At 41.0% G+C, this 23,104-nt stretch overlaps 1 pseudogene; it reads left to right on the top strand.

Moving 5' to 3' along the window:
- The first annotated feature begins 1,014 nt into the window (after positions 1–1,014).
- Positions 1,015–23,104, top strand: part of LOC139399594 (contactin-associated protein-like 5) — a 62,864-nt pseudogene continuing 40,774 nt past the window's right edge.

Here is a 23,104-nt window from a genome sequence, read left to right on the forward strand (position 1 = left end):
AATCAAAAGCCACTGCCAGATTTCTGGATTGTGGTGCGTTCAGAGTATCCTGCCTTGGCAAATTGTGATGTTAAGACACTGATGCCCTTTGCAACCACATACCTATGTGAGAGTGGATTCTCGGCCCTTACTAGCATGAAAACTAAATACAGGCACAGAAAAGGATTTGGAAAAGGATTTAAGACTGAGACTCTCTCCAATACAACCCAACATTGCAGAGTTATGTGCATCCTTTCAAGCACACCCTTTCAAGCACACCCTTCTCATTAACCTGTGGTGAGTTATTCACAATTTTCAATTAACAAATAAGGTTTTATATTTAAGTTAAATAAAGAGCAACATTATTGATTATTATTATATTGTTATTTGTGCCCTGGTTCTATAAGAGCTCTTTGTCACTTCCACGAGCTAGGTTGGGACAAAAACTCTCATTCTTATGTTAAATAAATGTATTGTGTGGCAGGCTTTCAATGATGACAAAAAAACAACATTAACATACTGCTGCCGGGAGGAGAGAGAATTATCCATAAAACTTAACTTCCTCCTAAATTCCTTAATGTAATTTCCTCATCTTATTTTACCATACACAGATATATTTTAAACGGATTGCATCTAAAACAATATGTTTCTCCAGTCATAGCCTCTTACATACATTTTAATGTTGGCATACTCTTATCGAAATGAACAGTCACTCATTTTGACTCGAGCCTCCTCTTGCTTGTAGCTGTCCAGCTACTTTGTTGCTGAAACGGTCTAGAGCGCAGCAAGAGGAGCAGCAAAACTAGTTACACTACTTTACAAAATCACACACACACACACGCGCACATACTTCAAGAAAAATACTAGAACTGCCATGACTTGAAACCAACTCATGAAATACCAGAGAGATATACGTTGAGAGAGGAGAGAAAGAGAAGGAGAGAGCACGAGAGAGAGATTCTACGGGCTGAGCATCTGTGAAGGACTGCTGATGGGGGAGTGGTTTACTTTTCCACTGGGCTTCAAACACACTGCATGATTCCATCCGCGCTAGGGACATTTGAAGGCATCGCTTTCATGAGATTTACTCTCTTCCTACAACATAAGGATATATCACAGTAGGGAGAATGGAATTGCGAAAGCTGTCTCGGTTATACATCTTCATTGTCTGTCTTTTGAGTGCCTCCAGCTCTGCGTCCGCCGCCAGTCACTGTGAGTATCAGAAGTTGCTTACCAGTACCACTGGTTTTGGAAATGAAACCGCGCGCGTTTTGTGACATGCTTTTTTGCTGTAGTCTTATGACTCATATGGGTCAAAACATAGATGTATGCTGAAAAGCCCGAAGAAGCAAAAGCCTAGATAATAACGTTATAGCTATGTTTCTTTTTACCAGTAAATGTATAGGTGTAGGGCCATGTGTTGCAACTATAACGTGAAACATTGGATTCCTTGTCTTTCTAGTGTAGCTTAAGATGACACTTTTTTGATTTGGCTAATGAAATATCAGTAAATTATATTCTATAACCTATAATTGCAGCATAATTCGCAGTAACATAATTTGGTGGAAATTATATTCACCCCAGCATCGTTGGCATTAAATTATCATTCAATTGTCTTTGATTTGTTGTGCCAGCATCTGTTTAGTCCAGTTGTTTTGATGTTGTTGTCGCTAGTGGTCGTCCTTCCTCACCTGAGTTTTTAGGTGGAGGATAAGTGGTGTATTGTGCTAAATCGGTAACGATTTGTTATAACTCCATATCAAACATGTTAAACAACTATATCATTGATTCGTGCATGATTCATTAAGTTATTGAAGGAAATTAACTTAAAATACTAATTGTTATCCAAAACATAGAGTTGATGGGTGGCTTTGAGACCTGGTACCTGTGAGATAGGCTTAAAAGCAGTTTATTCTAGTGATGTAACCCAGTGAACTGAGCTAAACTGACAGCTAGATTATTCATTTATGACCTTCTTGTGGTCACTCAAATGTATCCAGTGATCAGAATTGACATGCTGCTCAGAGATGAAATGGCTAGATTCTCCTAGAGGACAAGCAAATGGCCGTTCTCATATTTACCTTTGAGAAACAAAAGGAGAAGCCCAATATCCATCATGGGTGGTTTCTGTAGCCCCTGTGTCAGGTGACAGAGATAATGGCAGCCACATCCTCCCAGAGGAGCATGTCCTCATGCTCCTAGGTCTGGTGTCCTATGAAGGCTACCGGATCCGTTGCTTGCAAATATTCATAATTGATACTGAACATCTACTAAATAACCTATTTCATCCAATGATTTCCAGCATATGCTGCTGGGCCCGTGGGCCTGTAATCTTAGTGCTATTCAAATGGTTCACAGTGAAGTTCAGCAGGTGGTTGGACTTGCTTTATCATTTGCCTTATCTTATTTTTATAAAGGCCAAAGTGTGGTGCTTGAAAGGGAAAGTTTCCAGCTGGGAGTGAAATTATGATTTTGAAAGTTGCCTTTGGATGAAAACAGCGGGGGCTTTCATTGCCAGAGCTGTCTCTTGACATCACTCACTTCACCATGCCTCTGTGGGTGGAATATTGCTCCAGGTTTACAGTAATACTATCACAGCTACTATAGCCCACAATATTATGCACATACTTATATTGCTAACACTATAAACAGTCACAAGGACAACACCATACTATGTTTTATTTGCTTGGATTTTCCGTTTGGTTTCTGATTGTATCTTTTTGAGCAGACCTTTCAGAGTAAATTACATATATCCCATAGCAGAGGCACTTACTGAAGTACATTTGGTAAAGTAATGTACCATCCCACATTGCAGCAAAGATGACAGCATCATATTGATGCATGCATGTGTAAAAGCAGTCCTGAGTCCTCACCATATTCTACTAGCTGATTAATGCAAAGCAGGCACTCACTCGCAGGCACTCACTCTCAAGTCTCAAGAATGGAAGGAACTCCTACTGTTGTAGAGATTCATAAAAGGGTGATGTATTTATCAAGAGATAAATGAGGCAGAACACCGCAGTAGGGAGCTCACACTTCCTCCAATGTGTAGACGGAAGTCTCCAGTATTTGTATAAAAAAAATTGAATAAATTGTGAACCTTTATTTAACTAGGCAAGTCAGTATGGAGAAAGAGCTCAGCTAGCTAGAGCCTGGGAGATCCAAACCAGCAGAGGCAATGAGTGTTCAAAAGTACATCACATGAATGGGTCAATGTACAGTGCATACTGTATGTAATAACATGAATGGGTCGATGTACAGTGCATACTGTATGTAATATCATGGAAAGGCCATGGCACACAGTAGAAGTAAAATTAGATGTTAGTCACTACACATAATTATCCAATTAAATGTTTTCCCTTCTCGATAATGGTTCTGGATTTCCTTAACATATCTGACTTTGCGTAATGGTCCAATTATGGTCATTTATTAGACAGTATAGTGCTGTCATTACTGTTGCTGGTAGTGGATCAGAGATGGACAGCACACGTGCAGTTAAATATGGAAAGATAATATTAGTCTATCTCCCCAGTGGTATGGTGGATGGCATACAGCAAAACAGATTGACATTCAACAAAATATCCAAATGAAAGGGCACCCACTGATAAAGACAGCAGCATCTTATGAGCTACTCTGATGATAGGGTTATTGAATGTGTGACTTGGGGCTGGTACAGTCCTAAAGGCAAAGGTGCTCTCATCCATGTTCTGCTTTGTTCATTGTGTGGATCTACACACACAGCCAAGAATCACATAGACAATATGACGTCTATGAATCAGGTTGATTATAATAGATTTTCTTTTCAGGACGCCTTATTCATAGAGATTCCTACATGTTTCCCAGAAGTTAGAGTTCAATTACTACATGGTTAATTAAGTGAAACATGTTTCTCTGTCTTTTGTTCTATGTAGTGTGGATGGCTGGATGTGGATGGATGAGGCTGTTTTGCACTTCCTTTCATGTGTGACTTCGAGGAGCTTGTTGTTCATTTGAAATGCCAAGAAAAAAAGACTGTGGTTCTGTGTTTCTTTTAAGGTGTTGACGATCATCACATTAGAATGCAGTTCTTGGCAACCTCCGGCTTGTGCTATAGACTGGGGTTACGTTTGGTACAGGAGTCAACATCCTTGAATGTAGCCTAATGTATTTAGAGATAGTATGGTCGGGGAGCATGCCTTGTTAAGCTAATGAATGAAGAAAGGGGTATGGCAGTATTAAACCAATGATATACTTACTGTATGTTGGAATATCTCCCTAGCTGTTGCTATGGTACACCCCATTATGTAAAAGTATCTTTGTAAGGTGTTGTTTTTTGCTCCCCTACCATACACTTGTGCTTGTTCATGTTATCGCCCCACGGCCACACATAATATACTGTATGTGCTGAATACTGTAGGGAGAATAAAGCCTATTTTATCACTGTAAATGTATTTAACCTTCATTTTGACAAGGAGTCAGTGCTGAGACCAAGGTCTCTTTTCCAGATGAGCCCTGTATAGCACCACAATACACTTCAAAATGCACATTCATATACACAATAAAATACATGTTACTATACACAACAATATACCAAGAAACAGAAGCATTTCTCAGTAAAAAGGTCCCCTAACAACTGTCGTAATTACGCTAGAGGCACCAATTCCTCCAAATGTAAAGTGCATTGTAGATCATTCCACACGTAAGGTCCAAGGAAATTATAGGCTATTTTACCTAACTCGCGAGACACCAAGGAGTCTCCAGAGTTAACCAACCCTGTGAACGGGTTTGATAACATGTCATTTTAAGTCTTAACAGTGATGTTAAGTAAGTTGGAAGTTTGAGGAGCAGGGCTTTGTAAACAAAAAAGGCCGTCATGATGTGATCTACGTGACTTCAAAGAAGTCCAGTCAACCTTTTGGTAAAGAATACAGAAATGACTAATAAAACTGTCTCCTGTAATAAAACGAAGGGCACTATAAAAAACGTGATCCAAGGTTTTAAGAGTAGAGGCAGCTGCACTTTGATAAATAGTATCACCATAATAAAGAACAACCTGCTTCCTGTTGACAACCTGCTTCCTGTTGACTGGAGAGAGACAAGATCTATTTAAATAAAAAATTTAATTCTTAACAAGCTCAGTCATGTTTTTTTTTAAACGATAAATCATTATCAGTCAAAACACCAAGGTATTTGCATCTTGAATGCATCTCCAAAGTTTTTCTGCAGCCTGTGTGTTCACCTAAAATCATGTGACCAGGATGTGCAATAATTGTATTATCTTAGGGTTGTTTATGATACATATATTTGGTCTGGACAGAGGAGAGCTAACTGGTATTGTGCAATGCTAAAACCAAACCCCCCAAAAAACGAACAATATATGATATAAGGCTATTTAGAGCAATAATATATTGGCTCCCCTGGGAGAGGAAAAATCTATTTGATGAATGTGGCGCCGGTGGAGGCCTTTGCATTTCCAATCGTATCGCTCTCACACTGATGGTACACCATTCCCGATCTATAGAGTGCAATGAATATGCTACAAATAGCTGTATAGTCCGTAAGTTCCATCTTCTATTTATTTCTGGTGTTACTGGCAAAGGATTGCTAAGGATTACAAGTGACCACTTACTATTGACCGTGCCGATAAGAGAATACTGGTGCTATGCAGGGCTTTGACTGCGTGATAAGAATAACCAGGTAATGTTTCCGTACTTTCCATCTCCAAAGTAGACTGAGCAGACAGGAAGCACAGTTTAAACTTGGGAATACCGCCAGACATTTTCTGTCAGTAGCTATTACTCTGTAACTCCTCATTTCTGTGAGAAGGAATCTCATACACACAGTTTTCAATTGATGATCCAGGGCTTGATGATACAGGTGGATCCTGCAAACGTTTTGAGCAGGACTCATGATTGAGCCAGACAGGTAGCTATTGCAGCATAGCTTCTGTAACAATATGACCAAATTAGTACATCTGGGTTTGGGAATTGATGTTCTGAAAGCGAACAGTCAAACATTTATCTAATCTGAAACCTGCTGTCTTTATTTTGACCATCTTTGGACAGCTTTTAAATGTATTTCTCCAGAAAGTATTGTTTGAGTTATTTCCCAGTTCTAATGAAGGTGAGCCTTCAACACTTAATCTGCATGTATTTAAATGTAAGCGGGCTTGGTGACATTTCCACAGGCAGGCGAGAGGATGGCCGTATCAGGACCACCATCTGGGGCTGCTTGGATATGGAAGCCAAGCTGTCATTTTTGTCCAATGGGAGTCTCTCTTTTCCAATCTAGTATTCACCAGGGGCTAATCAGCCAGTAACCTATGGTTTCTTTGCATAGTGACACATAGTGTTGGCTAATGGTGAGTTCAGTGTGGGGTAGTGTATCACACAGAGGTGACACAACCAGGAAGACTAATCAGAAAGGGATATGTATCAAAAGAGCAGCTGCACCGCCATCTATGCCAACTTGATAATGATTTGAAAAATGAACAGAGTTGTTGACAATGTTTCACAGTATGTGTTACTTCTCCTTTGTGCCTTGATTGAGAATTCTCACCAGCAGTGTAAAATCTCTTGAATTTATGAAGTGAGTGATAGTCACGTGATCGCTCGGTCTGTAAGTAAACCTAAACATATCAGCCTTCAGATCAGTTATCAACACTTTCTCTCTAAACTATGTTTTGCTGCTCACTCTATCAGACACATTATTGGAAATTAAGTGCTACAGTACAGTGCTGTGTTTCTCAATCACACGTATCGACCAGCACTTCCTCAAATTCAGCCTGCGTCTGTAGCTAATTGTCAAACGATACCTCAGCCATACTCAATGTTTCTGCCTGAACAGAGATGAGATGGGACCAGTCTATAAATACATGTGAGGTATTGTATTCTGCTTTATCGATACTACCCGGAGGTATACATCCATTCTTTACTGGATCATGTCATTGTTCCTCTGGATCCTTTTGGAGTGATGCATCGTGGGTAGACAGGGCGGTAGACGCTGCCTGCTGTGCCTAGCACACAGGAAGCTCATTTGAGCATCTTTGTCTTCTTCAAGTCTCTCCATATAGTTCCATAGAGATAATAATGGATTTAGGATTTAAGGATCTTATTTGGATAGCCATTAGCTTTTGCAAAAGCAGTTTTTTCTTCCGTTTAGTCTCAGAATTTAAACAGCTCCACAACTTCTGCTCTGACCATGCTGCTAGTCATCGGCAGGTGCGCTGGGGCCTGAAACGGAGCTAAAAATATTCCAGCCGCATACGCTACAAAAGGCAGTTTGTTGGCGTAATTGAGCTTGATTTCTTTGTGGAGCGCTGTTTGTTTAGCACAAAGACTAGGAGGGGATGCTGGCTAATGAGCAGTGTGAGGGATGGAAGTCAACTCAGGGGCCTTTGTGTTGTAAAAAGTTGTTGCACATTTTGAAGAGAGCAAGTTAGGTGAAGTAGATTGGGTTTGAAAGTCACGTTTGAGATCTAGCAAAAAGCTTGAATAAATATAGTGTGAAAAGCAGAATCAAGGGCAGTATTTTGTGGATTTGAATGAGCTAAATCTGGCCATCAAGTTTGACTGGATAATGTGGTTGTTATTCCAAAACTGACAATAAAACTCACAAATTACGTTTGGTTTTGTACTCTAATGTGCAGTCATATTGATGTTTTCAACCTCAAAATAGCCTAACTTCCTTCCACTTGAATAGTCTTCCCACTAAATTAAGTATGGGTCATTGTGTTACATGACAAAAATATGTTCTTTATGGGCCTTGAGGAAGTGTATAGGCCAAGGAGAAAAAAGAGAGCTCACAGTGTGCATCTAAATGTGTTCACAGCCATCTATCTTCCCATGCATCACTGGATGATGGCACACCTTGGGGAACAGAGGGAAGTGGAAGGGAGTGCAGCTTCTTTTCTTTTTTTAAATCCCAAACACAATCACTGATAACCTCAGCTATGTTCTACTAGCCTGGAGGTGTCAAGATGTCTCTCACTGGTGTGGATACTAAAATCACAGTGTCGCTATACCCTGTCAGGATCTACTGTACAAGCTATGAGTTTATAGAAAGGGCTGGCTCCTAGTTCAGCTTTCTTTTCCAACTTTGTTTGTGTTTGTTTCTGTTCATCTCTCTCTGTGTGTGAGTGTGTGTGCGTGTGCGTGTGTGTGTGTGTGTCTGCTTATGGGAGTGAGTGTTTAAGATTTAAGCCCAAGCACTTTGCATAGCGAGTGTGCTGTGGCACGATCACATTCATAGCTAGGATAGATTTTCAATTATCCCAAGGCAAGGAGGCACTGAGCAGAGCAGTACAGCTTTGCAGGCAAATCATCCTCTACCCATAATTCTTCCTGATTGACAGCCCAGCTATTGGCTCGGTGCCAAATAACTAGATGGAGGCTATAAACAAAAACACTGTTCATAAAACACACATTTTATAAGTGAGCTACCGTAATTGTCTTTGTATTCAGGGGCCTCTTAGAGTTATGTCCTTGCCGATTGCTTTACGTTATATGCTGCTGTGACATAAACATATTATTGGTGTACCCTTTCCAGTGTACAAAGGTCTCATAGGTGTGTTAAGATTTGGTGTAACCATCAGATGAAATGGAGCAGGTACTTTTACAGAAGTGGAAAGACTAACCTGACATTGATGAAGATGTTTGTGAGAAGGCCGTCAGGATCAAAGGTGTTTGCTTTGTTTCAAAGTGGTTGCATGATCCCCAGAGTCTGATGGATTGTGTGAGAGATGGAGAGATGGAGAGATATAAATAGAAAGAGATAGACAGAGTCATGCTTAGAGTGCTTAAGTAGTGGGTAGGGATGATTAAAACATTTTACTACACTGGGCTAAATCAAAGATGTAATGTATTACATGTTGAGGTTGCATCCCAATATTACACTTTATATACATCACAAAATAATGAAATATAACAAAACCATCTGACCAAGTTTTTTTGAAATTATGTTTATTCTTTATGAATTTAGGAAAATAGGAATTACATCCCACCCATGAGGCCATTAGAGGCGATTTGGTCAATTGACTGCAGGAAATGGCTACAATGTAATGTAAGGATTTTCACTAGAAACAGAAAACATATTTGCCACACAATGTTTAATAACATTAGGTTAAAAACGTATAATTCCTTGTGAAATGATGGGATTTTCCTCAAAAGTTGGGCATCTGTGGCTATATTGCTGCATGTATAATATATAAGCTGTTTTTTTTATTATATCTATATCCTTTAAAAAAAACAGCTTGATCCACTTGAGTCAATCTGTAAATCAAAATTTAGAGACATCTGCTGGCAAGTGATATAAGTGCAGTCAATTCAGGTCAGCTGAAATGTGGTGGGCTGTCTGTCCTCAAAGATACTTCCAAAGTGTCGCAAACAGGCTCCTGCTGTCATTTTCAAAATGAAGTTGTTGTCTACCAGATGAATGTTCATTAGTTACTGCAGATGTTTCCAGGATAAATTCAACATGGAGTGGATGGAATCCAAAACAAAATGATGTAAAGAGAGAAATCGATGAATGAGTCACTGATGGAGAGAGTACAGTGATCATTGTAATCAAGCTGTTGCCAGTTCTTTTTATGTCCTGGGATCCTCTTTAGCAGCCACACAGTGATGCACCAGAAGCCACACTGCTCAGTGGAAACAACAAAGGAGAGTTGTGGTGCAGTAGCTAGCTAAGTGAATGAGCTCCACCCCACTCACTGCTCTTATTGGGGCCTGGCAGGCAGGGCTGGATCAGTGGAAGATGAGGCCGACAAGTTCAGATCACTGACCTCTTAATCTCCTTCTGCCTGGTGGAAGTGATCTAATCTGATGGATTAGGAGGAACACTACTGACACTCGCACGTGCACACACATGCACACACACACACACACACACACACGCACACACACACGCACACACGCACACACGCACACACGCACACACGCACACAAACACATAGGGCTGCCTAGGGTACTGTGGATTCTACTGTCCTCTTTTTAGGGGTCACTGCTTGAGTTAATGGACTGCTGGGGAGAGATGGGGAGAGATTTGTGGAGTGGTTAAGTGAGGCAGCCCCGCTATTTTAGCAGTACTTGCATTTAGACCCCATACCGTGCTGCGCTTGCAGACACAAACATAATTTTCCATAGAATTGCGAACAATTAAGTGATCATATATTTCACCTGGTTTCACCTGGTCAGTCTGTCATCCTAATGTTTTGTACACTCAGTGTATACTGTATATTATTTATATATATATATACATATATACACAGTGGGGGAAACAAGTATTTGATGCACTGCCGATTTTGCAGGTTTTCCTACTTACAAAGCATGTAGAGGTCTGTAATTTTTATCATAGGTACATTTCAACTGTGAGAGACAAAAAGAGAGACACAAATCCAGAAAATCACATGTATGATTTTTAAGTAATTAATTAGCATTTTATTGAATGACATAAGTATTTGATCACCTACCAACCAGTAAGAATTCCGGCTCTCACAGACCTGTTAGTTTTTCTTTAAGAAGTCCTCCTGTTCTCCACTCATTACCTGTATTAACTGCACCTGTTTGAACTCGTTACCTGTATAAAAGACACCTGTCCACACACTCAATCAAACAGACTCCAACCTCTCCACAATGGCCAAGACCAGAGAGCTGTGTAAGGACATCAGGGATAAAATTGTAGACCTGCACAAGGCTGGGATTGGCTGCAGGACAATAGGCAAGCAGCTTGGTGAGAAGGCAACTTCTGTTGGCGCAATTATTAGAAAATGGGAGAAGTTTAAGATGACGGTCAATCAACCTTGGTCAGGTGCTCCATGCAAGGTCTCACCTCGTGGGGCATCAATGATCATGAGGAAGGTGAGGGATCAGCCCAGAACTACACGGCAGGACCTGGTTAATGACCTGAAGAGAGCTGGGACCACAGTTTCAAAGAAAACCATTAGTAACACACTACGCCATCATGGATTAAAATCCTGCAGCGCACGCAAGGTCCCCCTGCTCAAGCCAGGGCATGTCCAGGCCCATCTGAAGTTTGCCAATGACCATCTGGAGGATCCAGAGGAGGAATGGGAGAAGGTCATGTGGTCTGATGAGACAAAAATAGAGCTTTTTGATCTAAACTCCACTCGTCGTGTTAGGAAGAAGAAGAAGGATGAGTACAACCCCAAGAATGCCATCCCAACCGTGAAGCATGGAGGTGGATACATCATTCTTTGGGGATGCTTTTCTGCAAAGGGGACAGGATGACTGCACCGTATTGACGGGAGGATGGATGGGGCCATGTATCGCGAGATGGCTGGGTCTTCCAGCATGACAACGACCCGAAACACACAGCCAGGGCAACTAAGGAGTGGCTCCGTAAGAAGCATCTCAAGGTCCTGGAGTGGCCTAGCCAGTCTCCAGACCTGAACCCAATAGAAAATCTTTGGAGGGAGCTGTAAGTCCGTATTGCCCAGCGACAGCCCCGAAACCTGAAGGATCTGGAGAAGGTCTGTATGGAGGAGTGGGCCAAAATCCCCGATGCAGTGTGTGCAAACCTGGTCAAGAACTACAGGAAACGTATGATCTCTGTAATTGCAAACAAAGGTTTCTGTACCAAATATTAAGTTCTGCTTTTCTGATGTATCAAATACTTATGTCATGCAATAAAATGCAAATGAATTACTTAAAATTCATACAATGTGATATTCTGGATTTTTGTTTTAGATTCCGTTTCTCACAGTTGAAGTGTACCTATGATAAAAAATACAGACCTCTACATGCTTTGTAAGTAGGAAAACCTGCAAAATCGGCAGTGTATTAAATACTTGTTCTCCCCACTGTGTGTGTGTATATATATATATATATATATATGTACATCAGGAGACGTGGAGGAGGCCGTAGGAGGGCAACAACCCAGCAGCAGGACCGCTACCTCCGACTTTGTGCAAGGAGGAGCAGGAGGAGCACTGCCAGAGCCCTGCAAAATGACCTCCAGCAGGCCAAAAATCTGCATGTGTCTGCTCAAACGGTCAGAAACAGATTCCATGAGGGTGGTATGACGGCCCGACGTCCACAGGTGGGGGTTGTGCTTACAGCCCAACACCGTGCAGGACGTTTGGCATTTGCCAGAGAACACCAAGATTGGCAAATTCGCCACTGGCACCCTGTGCCCTTCACAGATGAAAGCAGGTTCACACTGAGCACATGTGACAGACGGGACAGAGTCTGGAGACGCCGTGGAGAACGTTCTGCTCCCTGCAACATCCTCCAGCATGACCGGTTTTGGCGGTGGGTCAGTCATGGTGTGGGGTGGCATTTCTTTGGGGGGCCGCACAGCCCTCCATGTGCTCGCCAGAGGTAGCCTGACTGCCATTAGGTACCGAGATGAGATCCTCAGACACCTTGTGAGACCATATGCTGGTGCGGTTGGCCCTGGGTTCCTCCTAATGCAAGACAATGCTAGACCTCATGTGGCTGGAGTGTGTCAGCAGTTCCTGCTAGAGGAAAGCATTGATGCTATGGACTGGCCCGCCCGTTCCCCAGACCTGAATCCAATTGAGCACATCTGGGACATCATGTCTCGCTCCATCCACCAATGCCACGTTGCACCACAGACTGTCCAGGAGTTGGCGGATGCTTTAGTCCAGGTCTGAGAGGAGATCCCACAGGAGACTATCTGCCACCTCATCAAGAGCATGCCCAGGCATTGTAGATAGGTCATACAGGCACGTGGAGGCCACACACACTACTGAGCCTCATTTTGACTTGTTTTAAGGACATTACATCAAAGTTGGATCAGCCTGTAGTGTGGTTTTCCACTTTAATTTTGAGTGTGACTCCAAATCCAGACCTCCATGGTTTGATAAATTTGATTTCCATTGATAGTTTTTGTGTGATTTTGTTGTCAGCACATTCAATTATGTAAAGAAAAAAGTATTTAATAAAAATATTTCATTCATTCAGATCTAGGATGTGTTATTTTAGTGTTCCCTTTATTTTTTTGAGCAGTGTATGTTTTTATTATTTTATTATGTATGTGTGACACCCCTGCTCTAGTAGATAATGATGGCGCTAAAGCTCTATATATTGTACCCAACCATGAACTTCATACAGCATACTCTCTTTTTTACTCTTACAGATATTTGTAATGGCCCATTGGTATCCATGCTGCCCCCAGCTTCTTTAGAGAGCTCCTCACAGTCCTCTGTCAGTAACGCTCCACACTTTGCCAAGATCAACAGAAGAGATGGTGAGTTACAATGGAAAGTTATATTTTTTTATTTAAAGGTTCTGAACAATACCTAGAGACAATCAATAATACTTTATCTAAGGTAAAAGGACGGTGTTTTAGTTTGCTAAACAGCTCTTATGGACCGTAATATTAGGATATCATGAAAAATAAAAAAATCTTATCCAGGATTAGTTTGAAATAGCATTATGCTTATTATTGCATTAAGATTCACCTCATGAGCCTCTTAAATATATATCCCTGATACAGTACTCATTGTACACGTCAGCACTGTTTAGCCAATTTAAAATGTTGCTCTTAGCCATAACAACAAGGGTCACAGATCAATAAATTGATATATAAATGAGTCTACTGTCTGAAACTAGATAATGATTCTCAATGACTTGGGATATTAGGGTGAACACTTACCATATCCCGACTGACCCCATGTCATGTTTTACCTCTGTAACAGTATGTGAGTCTGTAACAACCAAAATTATCCTGGGGGGGGGGGGGGGGGGGGGGGCTCTGTAAATGATGCTTCCTCTGTGACTGAGACTCTGGTTTAATATTCAGAGCTCATCTGCTCCCATGGTGTTGTGTCCCAGCCCACAGCAGCTGAGTAATGAACATGATCTGACCTGTTTCTTCTGCCTGATAGCTGGGCGGCTGAATCTACTAATTGTACACTGCACCGCCATATCACACTTTCACATGAATGTTTGGATGTAGATACTGAGGTTATTATTCACCAGTGTATTTATCATATTAGTCCAAGGGCCATCCACCAAAAAAATGTTGTTCCGTGACCCAGGAAACAAAACGGCAAAATTTCAACAACATTATATAGATAATGTTATGAATATGAGCACATTGTGGTTCAAAACTTGTAAAAGTTGCATATCCATTTGTTATTGTTAGCAAAAGTTATGATTTTTTGGGGGTAATCTTGGGTAATTTGCTGCTATGTTTCACCTTCTTTCCTTTTGTTGCATACTGGTGCAGAGAACACAGATCTATTTGAGCGTTCGGTGTTTGCCCTTGCATAAGCTCAAGCAACAGGTTATCGGTCTTTGACTTATCCAGATGAACCCCGAAATTAGGAAATAGGTTTTAAACATGTACCTGTACGGTGGTTTTCGTAGTTAATATAAGACATTTTAACAGTAGAATTTAGCCGACAAGGGCCCTCATTTCTTTTGCCTGCTAGCCAAACTAAAGACAGCACAACGTTTGTTAGATAACACAGCTCTCAAAACATTCAAGCTACTGACAGCTACATCGGCGATGTTCTGGCATCTGTGACAAATTTATTTAGCACCTTTCAACAACTTCTTATCTCGTATTATTTCCTCTGGTCCGGTACATACAGTATGTTGCTATCTGCAAGTATGGACAACAGAACGTGTGTAACAATTGTAACCAAGGTGTGACACCGCAACCTCATAGTGTTGCTAGGGGAATTTACCCAAAATGTGCTATGATTTCAAAATCGTACCTTACATTTATAATATTTCATTAATGTGCAACTTTTAAAACTTTTTAACCACACAGTGTTCATATACATAAAATGATCTACGTAAGGATGTTGAAACTTTGGAGTGTTGTTTCCCGGGTCACAGAATGCCTTTTCTGAAGCCTTTTTTGCCATTTTACCAACCAAGATAATTCTTGTCAGTTATATTCACAGCTGTGTACATTCCCCCTCAAGAGAACACCAAGACGGCCCTCAAGGAACTTCACTGGACTCTATGTAAACTGGAAACTATATATCCAGAGGCTACATTTATTGCAGCTGGGGATTTTAACCTCTCTGGGATATGTGGGACGGTAGCGTCCCACCTGGCCAACATCCAGTGAAAATGCAGCGCCAAATTCAAATAAATTACTATAAAAATGTAACTTTGATGAAATCACAAATTCAATATACCAAATTAAAGCTACACTTGTTGTGAATCCAGCCAACGTGTCAGATTTCAAAAATGATTTACGGTGAAAGCAAACAATGCTATTATCTGAGGAAAGCACCCCAGTAAACAAAGAGAGAAGAGCATATTTCAACCCTGCAGGCGCGACACAAAACACAGAAATATAAATATAATTCATGCCTTACCTTTGACGAGCTTCTTCTGTTGGCACTCCAGTATGTCCCATAAACATCACAAATGGTCCTTTTGTTTGATTAATTATGTCGATATATATCCAAAATGTCAATTTATTTGGTGCGCTTGATCCAGAAAAACACTGGTTCCAACTTGCGCAACGTGACTACAAAATATCTCAAAAGTTACCTGTAAGCATTGTCCAAACATTTCCAACTACTTTTGTAATACAACTTTAGGTATTTTTTGACGTAAATAATCAATAAAATTGAAGACGGAATGATCTGTGTTCAATACCGGAGGAAAACAAAGTGGAGCGTGCTTTCAGGTCACGCGCCTCTAACAAAGAGTACACTTCCCTCGAGCCTCATTCTGAACAGTTTTAGGAAAAACCTCAACCAATTTCTAAAGACAGTTGACATCCAGTGGAAGTGGTAGGAACTGAAAGAAGGTCCCTTAGAAATCTGAATTCCCAATGAAAAATTTGACCTCCAAATAAAATCTGAATGGTTTGTCCTCGGGCCTTCCAAACAAGTTCTGTCATACTCACAGACATGATTCAAACAGTTAGAAACTTCAGAGTGTTTTCTATCCAAATCTATTAACCATATGCATATTGGTCAGCAAATCCGACCATGACGCCATCTTGCTCGAACCGTCTTATAGGCAGGAACTCAAACAGGATGTACCAGTGACGAGAACCAGTCAACGCTGGTCTGACCAATCGGAAGCCACACAACAAGATTGTTTTGATCACGTGGACAGGAATATACGCTGACTCGGTAAGTGCATTTATAAAGAAGTGCATTGTAGATGTTGTACCCACTGTGACTATTAAAACCTACCCTATCCAGAAACCGTGGATGGATGGCGGCATTTGCGCAAAAGTGAACGCACAATCCCCTGTATTTAACAATGGAAAGAAGTCTCGAAATATGGCTGAATATAAACAGTGTGGTTATTCCCTCCACAAGGCAATCAAACAAGCGAATTGTCGGCACAGGGACAAGGTGGAGTCGCAAATCAATCGTGGACTTCAGGAAAAAGAAGAGGGAGCACCCCCCTATCCACATCGAAGGGACAGCATTGGAGAGGGTGGGAAATTTTAAGTTCCTGGGCGTACACATCACAGACAAACTGAAATGGTCAACCCACACAGACAGTGTGGTGAAGAAGGCGCAACATCACCTCTTCAACCTCAGGAGGCTGAAGAAATTTGGCATATCCCCCAAAACCCTGGCAAACATTTACAGATCCACAACTGTAAGGCTAACTGCAAGGGTGGTGCGGTCTGCACAACACATCACCGGGGGCAAACTACCTGCCCTCCAAGACATCTACAGCACTCAATGTCACAGGAAGGCCAAAAGATCATCAAGGACCAAAACCACCTGAGCCACTGCTTGTTAACACCGCTATCATCCACAAGGCGAGGTCAGTATAGGTGCATCAAAGCTGGGACCGAGAGATTGAAAAACAGCTTCTATCTCAAGGTCATCAGACTGCTAAACAGCAATCACTAACTCAGAGAGGCTGCAGCCTACATTGAGACCCAATCACTGGACACTTTAATAAATGGATCACTAGTCACTTTAAACAATGCCACTTTAAATAATGCCACTTTAATAATGTTTACATGTCTTACATTACTAATATCACATGTATTTACTGTATTTTATACCATCTACTGCACCTTGCCTATGCCGCTCGGCCATTGTGCATCCATATACTTATATGGACATATTCTCATTCACCCCTTTAGATTTGTGTGTATTAGGTAGTTGTTGGGGAATTGTTAGATTACTTGTTAGATATTACTGCACTGTCGGAACTAGAAGCACAAACATTTCACTACACTCGGATTAACATCTGCTAACCATGTGTATGTGACCAATACAATTTGATTTGATAATAAACCGTAGCAGCAGCGTGTCAAAAGAGCTAAAAACAAAAAAGGGTAAATGCCGATAGTCCGGGTAGCTATTGGTTAACTATTTAACTAACTATTTAGCAGTCTTATGGCTTGGGGGTAAAAGCTGTTCAGGGTCTTGTTGGTTCCATTCTTGGTGCGTCGGTACCGCTTGCTGTGCAGTGTCAACGAGCACAGTCTATGACTAGGGTGGCTGGAGTGTTATTTAAACAAAATAGTGTTTTCACACTCCATTTCATACAGCATGACAGAAGGGGGTTATTAGACAGCATGATAGAGGGGGTTAGTTAATATTACAGAGGAATCTAGCTTTCACGGGATACTCCCCATGCAGGCAGAAATGCAAGAATTCAGCATCAGTTCCATGCAGGCAAGGCCCACAGGTTAAGCGTTACTGGACAAAACACCGACCACAATTCGATCCAAACTGTGCAGCGACAGAATGCAAAAAAATGATATTTTCCCTCTCTGGTCTCCCAGGAGCTGGAGGCTGGTCTCCCCAGGTGACAGACAGCCAGCCATGGCTGCAGCTGGACCTCAGGGACAGGATGGAGGTGACGGCCGTCGCCACACAGGGGCGCTACGGCAGCTCAGACTGGGTCAGCGGCTACCTGCTGCTGTTCAGTGACACAGGCCAAGCCTGGAAGCAGTACCGACAGGAGGACGGAGTGGGGGTGAGTTGTATCATACTGCAGATTTACTGTTGCCATTGTGAAGACTTCACTGATGTGCTATTCACTGAGGTATTGCCTTGGCTTTAGCTCAATGGGCTAATACGGGTTTCAACCCAGTCAGTCACATTGATTTGAAAATAATAATCTAAGTTTTGACTTTTCTTTTCACTTGGCACACTAGGATGAGTGAGTAGCTGTGTATTGAGCTGTAACTCAGAGTAGGTCAGAGCTCCAAGGGTACACCTCATAAAATAAGACATCACGTCCCTCTCTTGTACTTGAGTTAGTGTCCTCCACCTCTGGTGTGTGAGAGAGAGTAGATAGCTAAACATCTCTGTCTTTGTTTTGCTCTCCCCAGAGGTACCATGCTTTGTGGGAAAACGATTAGGAGAATTCAGACTCTGTAACTCAATTTTATCTCATTGTTTCACATCCTTGTGAAGGAAACATTTTGTTAAGTCTGACAATAGTCTGGGATGAACTGTGTGGATGTACACTACACACGTCTGGCTCACTCTACATATATCCTACTCCTCCTCTACTATGATTTTATAGCTAGTACTTGGCTAGCATGTGTGCATAATTGAGTTAACATCTAAAAAAAAATGCCTGTTTTTACCTCATGATGTTGGTGTGCACATACATTCTTTATAAGCCATTGTGCTCGCCCCAGTTATGTCAAATTGCGTGACGGAAATCTTAAATTGGAAGCACTGAAAAAGAATGAGGAGAGAAGATGGAGACAACTCAACATTCCTACCATTTTTTTCTGAACAAGTTTCTCTCTCATGGTGGATAATGAATAGTAGTTGGGGTTACAAGTACAAACAGCGTGTCCAGTACGCTACAGCAGCCTGTCTTCTATTATTTATTCTCTTCTTCGACTTAAAAAAAATCATTGTTTACACTCCAGTATGGGAATGTGGCATGGTGTAGAGATGCTGGTGTAGTGGATAAACCCTGGGAGACGTGCTTTGAAATTGTTTTCAATGATTGCTAGGGACTTAACAATAATTGGGATCTACAGTGCATTCAGAAAGTATTTAGGCCCCTTGACTTTTCCACATTTTGTTACGTTACAGCCTTATTCTAAAATGGATGAAATAAAACATATTCTACATCAATCTACACACAATACCCCATAATGACATAGCGATAACAGGTTTTTAGACATTTCTACAACTGTATTAAAAAATTCCAACAGAAATACCTTATTTACATACCTTTTCCGACCCTTTGCTATTAAACTCGAAATTGAGCTCAGGTGCATCCTGTTTCCATTAACCATCCCTGAGATGTTTCTACTACTTGATTGGGGTTCACCTGTGGTAAATTCAATTGATTGGACATGATTTGGAAAGGCTCACACCTGTATACTGTATATAAGGTCCCACAGTTAACAATGTATGTCAGAGCAAAAACTAAGCCATGAGGTTGAAGGAATTGTCCATAGAGCTTCGGAACAGGATTGCGTCAAGGCACAGATCTGGGGAAGGGTACCAAAAAAGGTTTGCAGAATTGAAGTGGCCTCCATCAATCTTAAATGGAAGAAGTTAAGAACCACAAAGACTTCCTAGAGCTGTCCGTCCGGCCAAACTGAGCAATCAGGGGAGAAGGGCCTCTGTGGAGATTGGAAAACCTTCCAGAAGGACAACCATCTCTGCAGCACTCCACCAATCAGCCCTTTATGGTAGAGTGCCCAGACGGTAGCCACTACTCATTAAAAGGCACATGACAGCCTGCTTGGAGTTTGCCAAAAGGCACCTAAAGGACTCTCAGAACATGAGAAACAAGATTATCTGGTCTGCTGAAACCAAGATTGAACTATTTGGCCAGAATGTCAAGCGTCATATCTGGATGAAACCTGTCCCTATCCCTACGGTGGAGTATAGTGGTGTCAGCATCATGCTGTGGGGATGATTTTCAGCTACAGGGACTGGGAGACTAGTTAGGATTGAGGGAAATATGAACAGAGCAAAGTACAGAGAGATCCTTGATGAAAACCTGCTCTACAGAGTTTAGAACCTCAGACTGGGGCAGAGGTTCTCCTTCCAACAGGACAATGACCCTACGCACACAGCCAAGATATTGCAGGAGTGGCTTCGAGACACGTCTTTGACTGGCCCAGCCAGAGCCCGGACTTGAACCCGATCTAATATCTCTGGATAGACCTGAAAATAGCTGTGCAGCTATGCTCCCCATCCAACCTGACTGAGCTTGAGAGGATCTGCGGAGAAGAATGGGAGAAACTCGCCAAATACAGGTGTGTCATACCCAAGAAGACTCTAGGTTGTAATCGCTGCCAAATGTACTTGAACAAAGTATAGAGTAAAGGGTCTGAATACTTATGTAAATGTAATGTGTCCGTTTTATATATTTTTTATAAATGGATCTTAGAATAGTCCCATGGCTTTGCTGTAGTCAGACCAAGAGTATTTGTTTTCCAGAATATGATTATATTTATTTGGACAGCATTTTACACCAGGGATTTCTTTGAGTTACCAAGTCAGATTGAGGAAACATATTTACGTAAATATTAAAATTGCTGGTATAGTTGAATGTGAGGTCATCCTTATGAACTGTCTATATATCCAATAATTATTTCATGAGCTTATATGATACACAGGAAAGTGACCCCATTACTTTATATATTCTGTCGTAGATACCTGACACGTCTTCACTATTAACTCAAAGAAAATGTAATGTATGCTTTTTGATTGGAAATGTACTTAATAAATAAGCTGTACCAGACAGTTGTAAATGCATCTCACTCCATCTTTGATTTCCAAGCAAATAAACCCTCTCTGTGGCTCTGGTTCAACCTCTGGTCTGTCAATACCTTTCACTAACCACAAGCTTCTAACTGTAAATCACATAGTGTTCTCAGCAGCTTGTTTTCTCAACAGTCTCCTATTACGAAGACACTATGGCAGCCCACAGTTTAGTGGCTGGCTACACTCTAGTCTATGTAATTAATATGGGTTTTATTAAGAATTAAAGCAAGGAATGAGCGTGTGGTGTTAATTTGATTCGTTCTTCAGTGAGTTAAAGTAAGCGGATGTAGAGCCCATAGAATTAGAATGAGAGATGAGAATAAGCAGCCTATGGCTTTTAAGCTATCACCCCCCCCCCCCCCTCCCCCTGAAATCAGTCAAGTAGTTTAGATGATACAGTTGTGGCCAAATATATTGGCACCCCTACACTTTTCTTAAATAATTCCCTATTTCTTAAAAAAAGAGGTTCAAATTGAAGAAAAAAAGTGTTTGGTCCCCACACCTAGTTATTATATTTTTAACATTGCAGAACCAATTGCACAACCAACTTAAGTTTACCATTTTAATTGAAAAAAATAAAGACAAATTCAATGGACAAAAATATTGTTCTGGAGTGGCCAGAGAAGAGTGTAGATTTGAATCACATCCCTAACCAATGTCGAGAGCTGAAAGCAGCAGTTGGTGGTGGGTACCCCTCAAACATTGAAGAATTAGAGCAGTTTGCTACTGAAAAGTGGGCACATTGCCAGCAGAAATGTGCAGCAAGCTCATTGGTGGCTCCAAGAAGCATTTGTTGGAAGTTATCTTGGCCAAAGGCTGTGCTAATTCCTAAGTGCCAATAATTGTGTCCATGCCATTTGTCTTTATTTTCTCAATACAAATTGTAAACTTAAGTTGACAAAAAATAAAATGGGTTCTCCAATGTTGACAATCCAATAACAACATGTGGAGAATAAACTCATGTTTTATTTATTTAAAGAAAAATTGGGAATTAATTAAGGAAGGTGCAAGAGTGCCAAGCGTGTGACTCTTGGATGCATTTGCTCAACTTGTTTTGGTTTTGTTTCAGATTATTTTGTGCCCTATACAAATTAATGGTACAGAATGTATTGTGTCATTTTGGAGTCAACATTATTGTAAATAACAATAGAATATGTTTTTAAACACTTCTACATTAATGTGGATGCTACCATGGTTATGGATAATCCGGAATTAATCTTCAATAATGATGAGTGACAAAATTACAGAGCCATAAATATCCTACCCACCCATAAAATGCTAAACTCCTCTGTAGGTTATGATGTCTTTGGGGTGTGATATTTGTGCGTCTGGAACTTTCTCACTCACCAATATTTACGATTCATTCAGGACTATCTGTAATCATGGTAGCATAGACATTAATGTAGAAGTGTTTAGAAACATATTCTTGTTTACAATAAAAGGGACAAAATGACACAAGACATTATTGACCATTCATTTCCATTGGGCACAAAATAATCTGAAACACAACCAAAACAAACAGCGAATGCATCCAACAAGTTTGTGGAGTCACAAGCTTGATGTAATCAAAATACTAAACATTGGACTACTTTAATAATCATACATATAAGTGAATTTGTCCCAATAGTTTTGGTCCCCTAAAATGGGGGGACTATCTACAAAAGGTACTGTAATTTCTAAACGATTCACATGATATTGACTAAAACACCCTCAAATTAAAGCTGACAGTGCACTTTAACCGCATAGTCATTGTATCATTTCAAAGTGCTGGAGTACAGAGCCAAAACAACAACAAAATAATCACTGTCCCAATAAAATCACTATCACAAAGCTTCCTGCCACCCAGAACCTCTATACCAGGCGGTGACAGAGGAAGGCCCTAAAAATGGTCAAAGACTCCAGCCACCCTACTTATAATAGTGTTCTCTCTGCTACCGCACGGCAAGTGGTACCAGAGCGCCAAGTCTAGGTCCAATGGGCTTCTAAACAACTTCCACCCTCAAGCTATAAGACTCCTGAACACCTAATCAAATGGCTACCCAGACTATTTGCATTGCCCCCCACCCCTCTTTTACACGGCTGCTACTCTCTGTTGTTATCATCTATGCATAGTCACTTTAATAACTCTACCTACATGTACATACTACCTCAACTAACCGGTGCCCCCGCACATTGACTCGGTACCTGCACCCCCCTGTAAATATTGTTATTTTTTTCCTGCTTCTCTTAAATAACTTGTTACTTTAATCTCTCATTCTTGTCCATATTTTTTGAAACTGCATTGTTGGTTGGGGGCTTCTAAGTAAGCACTTCACTGTAATGTCTACACCCTGTTGTATTCGGCGCATGTGACTAATACAATTTGATTTGATTTGACTTTGAGCTCACTGTATTAGGCCGCAACTATATTTCAAGTCATATTACCGAAGTTGAGACTCATCAATCCTCAGTTAATTA

Source organism: Oncorhynchus clarkii, chromosome 3, assembly GCF_045791955.1.
Source record: "Oncorhynchus clarkii lewisi isolate Uvic-CL-2024 chromosome 3, UVic_Ocla_1.0, whole genome shotgun sequence".
Classification (NCBI taxonomy): domain Eukaryota; kingdom Metazoa; phylum Chordata; class Actinopteri; order Salmoniformes; family Salmonidae; genus Oncorhynchus; species Oncorhynchus clarkii.